General features: G+C 31.8%; 1 non-coding gene across 1 annotated transcript; it reads left to right on the plus strand.

Moving 5' to 3' along the window:
- The first annotated feature begins 6,019 nt into the window (after positions 1–6,019).
- On the plus strand, positions 6,020–6,133 carry LOC120082291. Its single transcript, XR_005483122.1, has one exon. It is a non-coding gene; the product is annotated as a U5 spliceosomal RNA (small nuclear RNA).
- The last annotated feature ends 2,044 nt before the right edge of the window (positions 6,134–8,177 follow it).

An 8,177-nucleotide genomic window follows, 5' to 3' on the forward strand; every position in this document is an offset into this window, starting at 1 on the left:
TTATTCTGCTTCGGTAAGTGGATAAGACAACCGAATTTTGCTTTTTACTAAACCAAGAAACTAAGGAACTACCAAGAAATTGACAAGTCCCACTAGTACTCTTACGATCAAGTAAACTACCCGCAAAATCCGCATCGGAATATCCTACCAAATTAAATTCAACATTTCTAGGATACCATAAACCTAAATCAATAGTACCCAATATTTAAAAATTCTTTTAACGGCATGTAAATGTGATTCTTAGGACAAGATTGAAATCTAGCACAAAGACATACATTAGACATATATCGGGTCTACTACGGTTAAATAAAGTAAAGATCTAATCATACCTTATAACTTTTTATATCCACACACTTACCTTTTTCATCCTTGTCAAGCTTAGTGGATGTGCTCATAGGAGTTTTGCCAATTTTACCTTCATTGAATTTGAACCTTTTGAGCAAATCCCTTGTGTATTTCTTGACTTATGAAAATACCATCCTTGAGTTGTTTGATTTGGAGTCCAAGAAGCTAAGTTCTCCCATCATACTCATCTCAGATTCACTATGCATACACTTAGAAAATTCTTACACAAAGATGGATTAGTAGAACAAAAAATAATATCATCCATATTTGTACTAAAAGTATATCATTTTCTTTAGCCTTAATAAAAAGAGTAGTATCAATTTTATCCATTTTAAATCCATTCTCAAGCAAGAAATTACTAAGTCTATCATACCAAGCTCTTGGAACTTGTTTTAAGCTATAAAGAGCCTTTTTCAACTTATAGACATGATTAGGAAAATCAAAACTTTCAAACCCGGAGGTTGTTCTACATAAACTTCCTCCATGATATAACCATTTAAAAATGCACTTTTCACATCCATTTGAATAACATAATTAAAAATTGAGTTTGTTATCATCAAAACATTGATTAATTAATTAATTAAAATTAATTAATTTGATATTAAGGGCCAAAAAGCCAACAATCTAATTCCTTATCCTTTTCTGTCTAATCTAAATAGCATGCTGTAAATTTTGTAAAATTCATAATTTATGTTTCTCTGTATTATAATTATGTGAAATTGAAATTGGGATACGATCTACGCTTCCGCATTAGACCTCACACTCCTTCAACTTATGCATTTTAATATATTATAAGCATTATAAAGTATGATTTTAATGCATGATTTGTATATAATTTCATGAGTTATTTAATATATTTTGATAGGTTAAATATATGAAATTGGAAAAGCATGATGCATGACATTACTTAAGTAAATATAAAGATTATATTTATTAATGTCTTGTATATGCTTGGTAGATTTTCATGAGTTGTTTAATATACGTGTTATATTAATAAAGTTGAAAATCAATTTGCATTAAGCATGACACATCCATAGTTTAATATAATTGTTATATTAAAGTCACGAAATGCATATAATATGGTTTTCTTGTTAATTAGAATTTGATTGTTAATCAAGTAAACCATAGAAAGCATGATTATAAAATTAATATTTAGTAACCTTCAACCTATAATAAAGAGTTGCATGCAAGCTTAAGATTTTAAAGAAATTGGAATTAATTTTAAAATGTTTAAAATTAATTTAGACCTTAGATCACATTAATTCTAATAAGATTAGAATTTGTTTCTATATTAATAGATTTAAAATATGACTAATAAGACAAACAAGACTTTAGGTTATAAAGAAACTTTACTGGTGAAGTTCTGTCTAGGTTGGGAATTCTTAAGATGACAATTTACGGAACACTTCCTACTTGGGAACTAACTCGAAACTTGAGTTGAATTAACCTTAGTCCTGTAGCATGCAATGTCACTTGGTTAATTAAATGGTTTAATTCACCTAGAACATTAGAGTAAAAACCTTATTATAAGAGTTATAATAGACATAAACTTAGATATATTCATTAATCATAATTTAACTAAGTATAATAAAACCCTAAAATTACCTGTCTCTGTATACTGTGATTCATATGTTGCCATAGGTATTGCCAAGAATAATGCATATAATGGAAAAAGGAGACATATAGGTCCTAGACATGGAGTTGTAAAACAATTGTTAAAGGGAGGAGTTATTTCCTTGGAATATGTGAGGTTTGAGAAGAATTTGGTTGATCCTTTAACCGAAGGCCCAACAAAGAAAACAATTTTAGAATCCTTAGTAAAAATGGGGCTTAATCTCTTATAGTGATCCACAGCCCTTTGTTTGGATAGTCTATTGTGATAGACTAGATGGTCCATAGCCCTTTGTTTGGGTAGGCTATTGCAATAGACTTTGATGGTTCATAGCCCATTGTATGGGTGGTCCTAGGATGGACTTGATGGATAATAGTAAAATCTTTTAATGATCGATAACCCTTTTTCTTGGGTGGTCCTGATATGGACTTGATGGATAAAGATTAAATGTTCATAGCTCAGTATTTGAGTGGTTTGTCTTTGACAAACTTGATGAAGATGGTCCTGACATGGACTAGATGACGAAGTTTTCATAGCTCAATTTTGAGAGGTTTATTTCTAACAAACTTGATGAAGCATCTAACATGATAGTGAAGGTGCGACCACCTTCTATGAAAGAGTTTAAAGGTCTCTTTTTAGAGCTTTCATGGTGACCCGAGGTTTATGTGCATTGCCATAATAAGCACACTCTATATCATAAAATCAAGAAAAAAAAACTAAGATTAAAACATGTTGTGGGGGTCTCAACCAGTGTTATTGAAAGTTTAAGAGATAACTTACTCTTTCTAACAAGGTTGTTGCCTTACTTCACTATGCATCAATTAAAACCGTTAGATATTGATGTTTAAGTTTGATCTCCTTTATTTACTTAAAACAATTTCTTTAAGTTTTTGTTTTTTTACTTGTTAACGTTGACTTAACGGTCATTTGTGGGGAATTATTGAAAATGACTTTTGGGCTTAGGCCCACAGCAAAGGTTAAGGGAGTGGGAGGGCTTTGTCCCACATTGAAAAATTCAGGAATGCCTAAAGGGTATAAATACCAAGGCATGCTAGATTTGAATTAAAAGTGTGTTGGTGGTGGAAGTATAATCAGTATATAACTAAAATGATCTATAAGTATACTATTGACCCATTTTATATACTCATACTGATGTTTCATGTTTGAAATAGGTCTTTAATAATATTTGATATTTTTTTACTCTTAATTGAGTGGATTAATCCCATTATAAATACCTAGCCCACTTTCTAATTAGAGTTTAAATTCTCCACTCTCTCTCAAACCCTCTTCTCCCTTTCACCTAATTGACTTTAATTCAATATTTCTACCACATAATCCAAGTTGGAGAATAATAGAGAAGATCATATTGATGGTCTACTAGTGTTTTGAAGATCCAATTCGTGGAGACGAGCTGGTTTTCAAGAGTTTCATCAAAGGTATAATATTCTTGAACTCTCTTCTTTGAAAATGGTTTTCATGCATGGATTAAAACTCAAATTAAGTATAATTAGAGTGCTTATTAATTCTGATTTCTTTTGCTATATGTATGTAAACTCTATCACGATTAGTATCGAGGTCGTACTGTAATTACTTTCAAAGAAGTGAAGGCAACAACTGTAAACCCCGAACTCTAGGCTCCCTAGATAAACATGTTTAGTTAAAGGAATGTTATATTACATATTTATTAAGTAGAAATTCATGTTTATTTATAGGAATTATGAAGGAAGAGAAGGAAAATATATTAAATGAAGAAACTCATTCATTAGTTTGGCTGGAGGCACTAAGGGTGGGGTGGCGTGGCATTCTACTCTTTGAACTCGGGAAGCGGTAGAAAGATTAAAAGGGAAGTGAAACTTCAATGGTTTCGACAATTGACAAGAGCAAATTTAGTGAAATCGATGCCATTTGAAAGCTGAGAGAATCTAGTTTTCAAGGTTGTTCTGCCGGAGAAAGATTGTAAGAGAAGAAGAAAAAAAGTGGAGAATTTGCAGAAGAGGCAGAACCCCGAATTAATCAGGGCCCGAGGTAAAGATTAGAAGCAATAGGCCAAATTATAAGGAATTTTTAGCTGAAATTTTAAGGTAAGAATGCTTGCATATCCACCATTTGAGTCTCCAACAATTATTCCAATAATTACATATCTGATTTGACCGATGAACGAATACGCAAGCATACGCTTTATGCTTGTTTGAGTAATAGCAATGAGATTCCTCAATATCATGCTAAGAATAGCTAGGATTTCCAGAAGAAGATGCCATTCGTTTGATGAGAAATAAAAAGGAATATCGAAATTTCGAGTGGTTGAAGTTGAAGCAGCTACTTACTCAATTTTAAACAAGTTTGTAGAAGGAAGTTTCTTGAAAAGAGCTCTGGATTTTGAGTTATGAATTTTTGAATTTATAACAGGGAATCGGTGCATAAGCAGACAACTGCTTGGGAAGAACAAACAAGTTGTTCACCGTGGGAGTTATAGCGAGATATGGGGATGATGATCTCGCTTATAAAGGAAATCTCGCTAATCTTACTCTAGAAGGAAATCTCGCTAGGAATTGGGTCGAGTATCGCTGGTAAGTTGAGTATCGCTAGGATGAAAATTTTCCAGGAAAAGCTTGATCTTGCTAGCAAGGATCTCGTTGATCTCGCTAGCAAGGATCTTGCCGATCTCGCTAGCAATGATCTCACCAGTAGAGCTGTCTTTATTGATGAAAGTTCCTTTAGTAAATGAATTATTTGAGATATTTTATTAAGAATTCTAAGTAGTTTAACTGAGAATTATGTCCTTTCAGGCCAAGAAGAGCTAGGAGGGCGTATAAACCGTTAAGAGCCCTGAAGAGCGGTGAGTGACCAAGTGAATAATGTCTCCAGTACTTATGCATATAAGATCAAGTAAGTTACAGTGACATGAATGATGAATTTATACTCCTTCAAGCAACAAATGGTTGGAGAATAACTTAACGCATGTTTTCCGACTTGTATATATGTGTAGCACAGGCCAAGATATGTCATGTAGTCATTACAAAAGTTAAGTTCTAATGTTGAAATATGCTTCCTAGAGGAAGGCTATAAGAAAATGAGTTCTTATGTAGAAGGTAGGCAATGGAGCTTAACTTGATGCTATAAATTACTCTGGTTCCGAAGGACATTTGAGAAGGTACCTGACCAATTTGATACCGAAGGACATTTAAGAAGGTATCTTAGTAGCTCGATACTGAAGGACAGATTTGAGAAGGTATCTGAGCGGAAGTACCTAAGGTATGACGATACTTAGTATGGTCATGTGCACGTAGGCAGTTCTGAATGAGAGGCCGAAGTATGGGTCTCTTGGTCGGTAATAAACGTTGGGAGCTAGAGCATTTAGGCTCGTTCTCAACTAGGAAATAATGATGTTTGATGATATCTAAGAATGGTTTAAAGCTAAATTTAGAGACAATTGCTTGAGTTACTCATTAGTATATTTACATGTTTATAGTGATAGTATGCTTGATGTTATGCGATTCTATAGTCGCTCACTGAGCTTTTAGCTCACAGAATTTCTGTGTTTTCCCTTTTCAGGTAGCGGTCAGTTTCCTCAGGGTTGATTCTGCTGCTGCTTGCCACTGAAAGACTCAACTTATTAAGAGGACTTAGGTTGTTGATCTGTTTATGTACACTTGTTTGAGAGGGACTATGGCTCTATTAGAGATGTTTGGGCCCATCCGTGAATGTTTCTCCCCTTAGACATTATATCATAGCTGTATGCTTGTGTTTATTTAATATTTTATTGAACTTTTAGGGAGGCGTACCATATTCATACATTATTAATGTTTAGCAGGTTGACATTTAAATTAGAGGGCTAAGGTGGTGGGTGTTGGCAGCAGAGCTAGTAACTACCGCAGTCATATCCATTAAGAGGGTAATCTGGAAGGGGGTTTGACAACAACTCTTCGCGACATCTGTTCTAACCGTTCATATATGTTTATATTTGAATATAGAAGCTCAAAATCCCACATTTGGAAAGGGATGATTTAGTGAGCCCTTCCAGCGCTTATATAATGAGGCAACACTGCGGTGATTGAGCTATGGAGTTGTGCGGCGAGTACGGAGTGAACTATTTTTTTTGCCTTTTACTAAAGAATATCGTGTACTCACCTCTTCTAGTGGCATAGGCCTATTTTAGTTCTATTTATTTGCAAGAATTTTGTTAAAAAAAATTAAATTTTCAATTTTAAAACAATTTTATCTTTGTAATTAAAGACTCAATATATTTAAATCGTTTGGAATTAAACTAAATTTTTACATATTAAAGGACTAAATAAAATTGTTACATCACTTTTGGTAGAAAAATGTAGACTTAAAACTATGATTTTACATTTAATAAGGTATTTTTATCAATTTAGACTCAGTATGTTACATCAATTGAAGTAATTTTGTAAAAAAAAATGTCAATAAAACTATATGTGAATTTATTTTAATTATTTAAGTATCTAATTTTGAAAACAGGTCGCATTTTAAGGTGTTTTTTCAAATAAAATAATTTTTTTGAAAAAAATATTTTTTTCTCGATTTAATTCGTTGTAAATAAATTTCGTTTTTGTTCTCATTGTTGATGTATCTTGAGGACTTTCCAACTTGTTTTCGAACGTAGATTATTTTGAATATTTTGCAACTTGTTTCAATGTTTTTATCTCGAGGCTTTACAGCTTGTTTTCAAACCTAAATTTATCTCGATTAAGCAGCTTGTTCTCGATGTTGGTTTGTCTCGAAGGCTTTGCAGATTGTTCTAGATATTGATTTGTCTCAAGGGTTTTACCATTTTGCAGTTTGTTCCCAAACTTGAATCTGTCTCGAAGATTTTGTACTTGTTTTCGATATTGAATGTGTACGCTTGATTTGAGGAATCAAATTAAACCTATTTTTTTAAAGTTCAATTGGATTTTAGCCCAAATATTAATTTCAAATTAAATCAAATTATTTTATTTGATCCAACAGTCCTGATGAAAACACGTGACATCATTGGGATTTGCCAACTTATGTCTTCATTTTCAATTAGGAATACATGTCAATGTTTAATTAGTCTCAAATTCAACAATATGTAATTTTGTCATTATTTTGAGAAATGACGTGACAATTTGTGATTGGTTGAAAATTTCTCATTCAACAATCTTTAAACATATATTTACATTTGATGAAGAATTAATATCAAGTTAATCTTGGTATGTTACATCAATCTAAGCTATTTTTTTAAGAAAAATGTCAATTTAAACTAAGAATTTACATTTGATAAAGTATTAATATCGATTTAAATTCAATATGTTATCAATCAAATATCTTCATGTGAAAATCGTCTACACGTGATTTTCAAATTATAATAATGAATGATACTTAAAATGGTAATTATGTACTCTACCAGTCAACGGAATTGACTTTGTAATTTTGAAGTTGGGTTGGCAAGATAAATAACAATTTTTAAAGTTTCGTTAGACATATTAGTAAAAAAGTTTTCAAAATCATAAAAATAGAAAAATAATATTTTTAAATAAAAATACTAATTAGCAAATGTCCACAATACCCATGCATACTAAAATTGATTATAAAAAGTCATAACCTAAAACAAATCCAAAAAGAATAAAACTGAAGCAAATACACCGTGTTTTAGTATTTAGAAGTCACTAACAAGAATATAAAAATGCACAGAAAAGAAAAGAAAAAATAGAAGCATAAAAAATAGATTGATTCGAGCATATTTTGAGGACAGACAACTAATTAATGGAGGATTGCAGCAAAAAAGAAGATCAGCATGGTGATGCTGAAGTAATGACTGGAATAAGAATAGGAAAAAGACAAGCGGAGGTGGAGGTTATTGGTGATCGACAATCTGGGACTGTAACAACATCACAGAGAAGAAGAACCGATTGAAGGAAAAAAATCACATATCAGAGTTGTGTGGCTGCCGATGAAAGATCCATGAAAGAAGAAGAAAATCATATATTTTTTTTCAAATTATCAATATGAAAATATAATTATATATCTACACCAATTAATTTATGATTTTTCAAACATTATCACTAGTTTTTTAATATTTAAAATCAAAATTTACATAACACTATTTTACTTTCATTCCCAACTTATTTTTCTATAAGCACAATTGACAACCATTATTTTAGGCCATAGTTTTTAGTAGAGCCAATTTCGAGGAAATGTAAAACTTGTGCAAAAAGATTGGTCTTGTAGTCTCTAAATA

The sequence above is a fragment of the Benincasa hispida genome, chromosome 7 (genome assembly GCF_009727055.1).
Source record: "Benincasa hispida cultivar B227 chromosome 7, ASM972705v1, whole genome shotgun sequence".
NCBI lineage: Eukaryota > Viridiplantae > Streptophyta > Magnoliopsida > Cucurbitales > Cucurbitaceae > Benincasa > Benincasa hispida.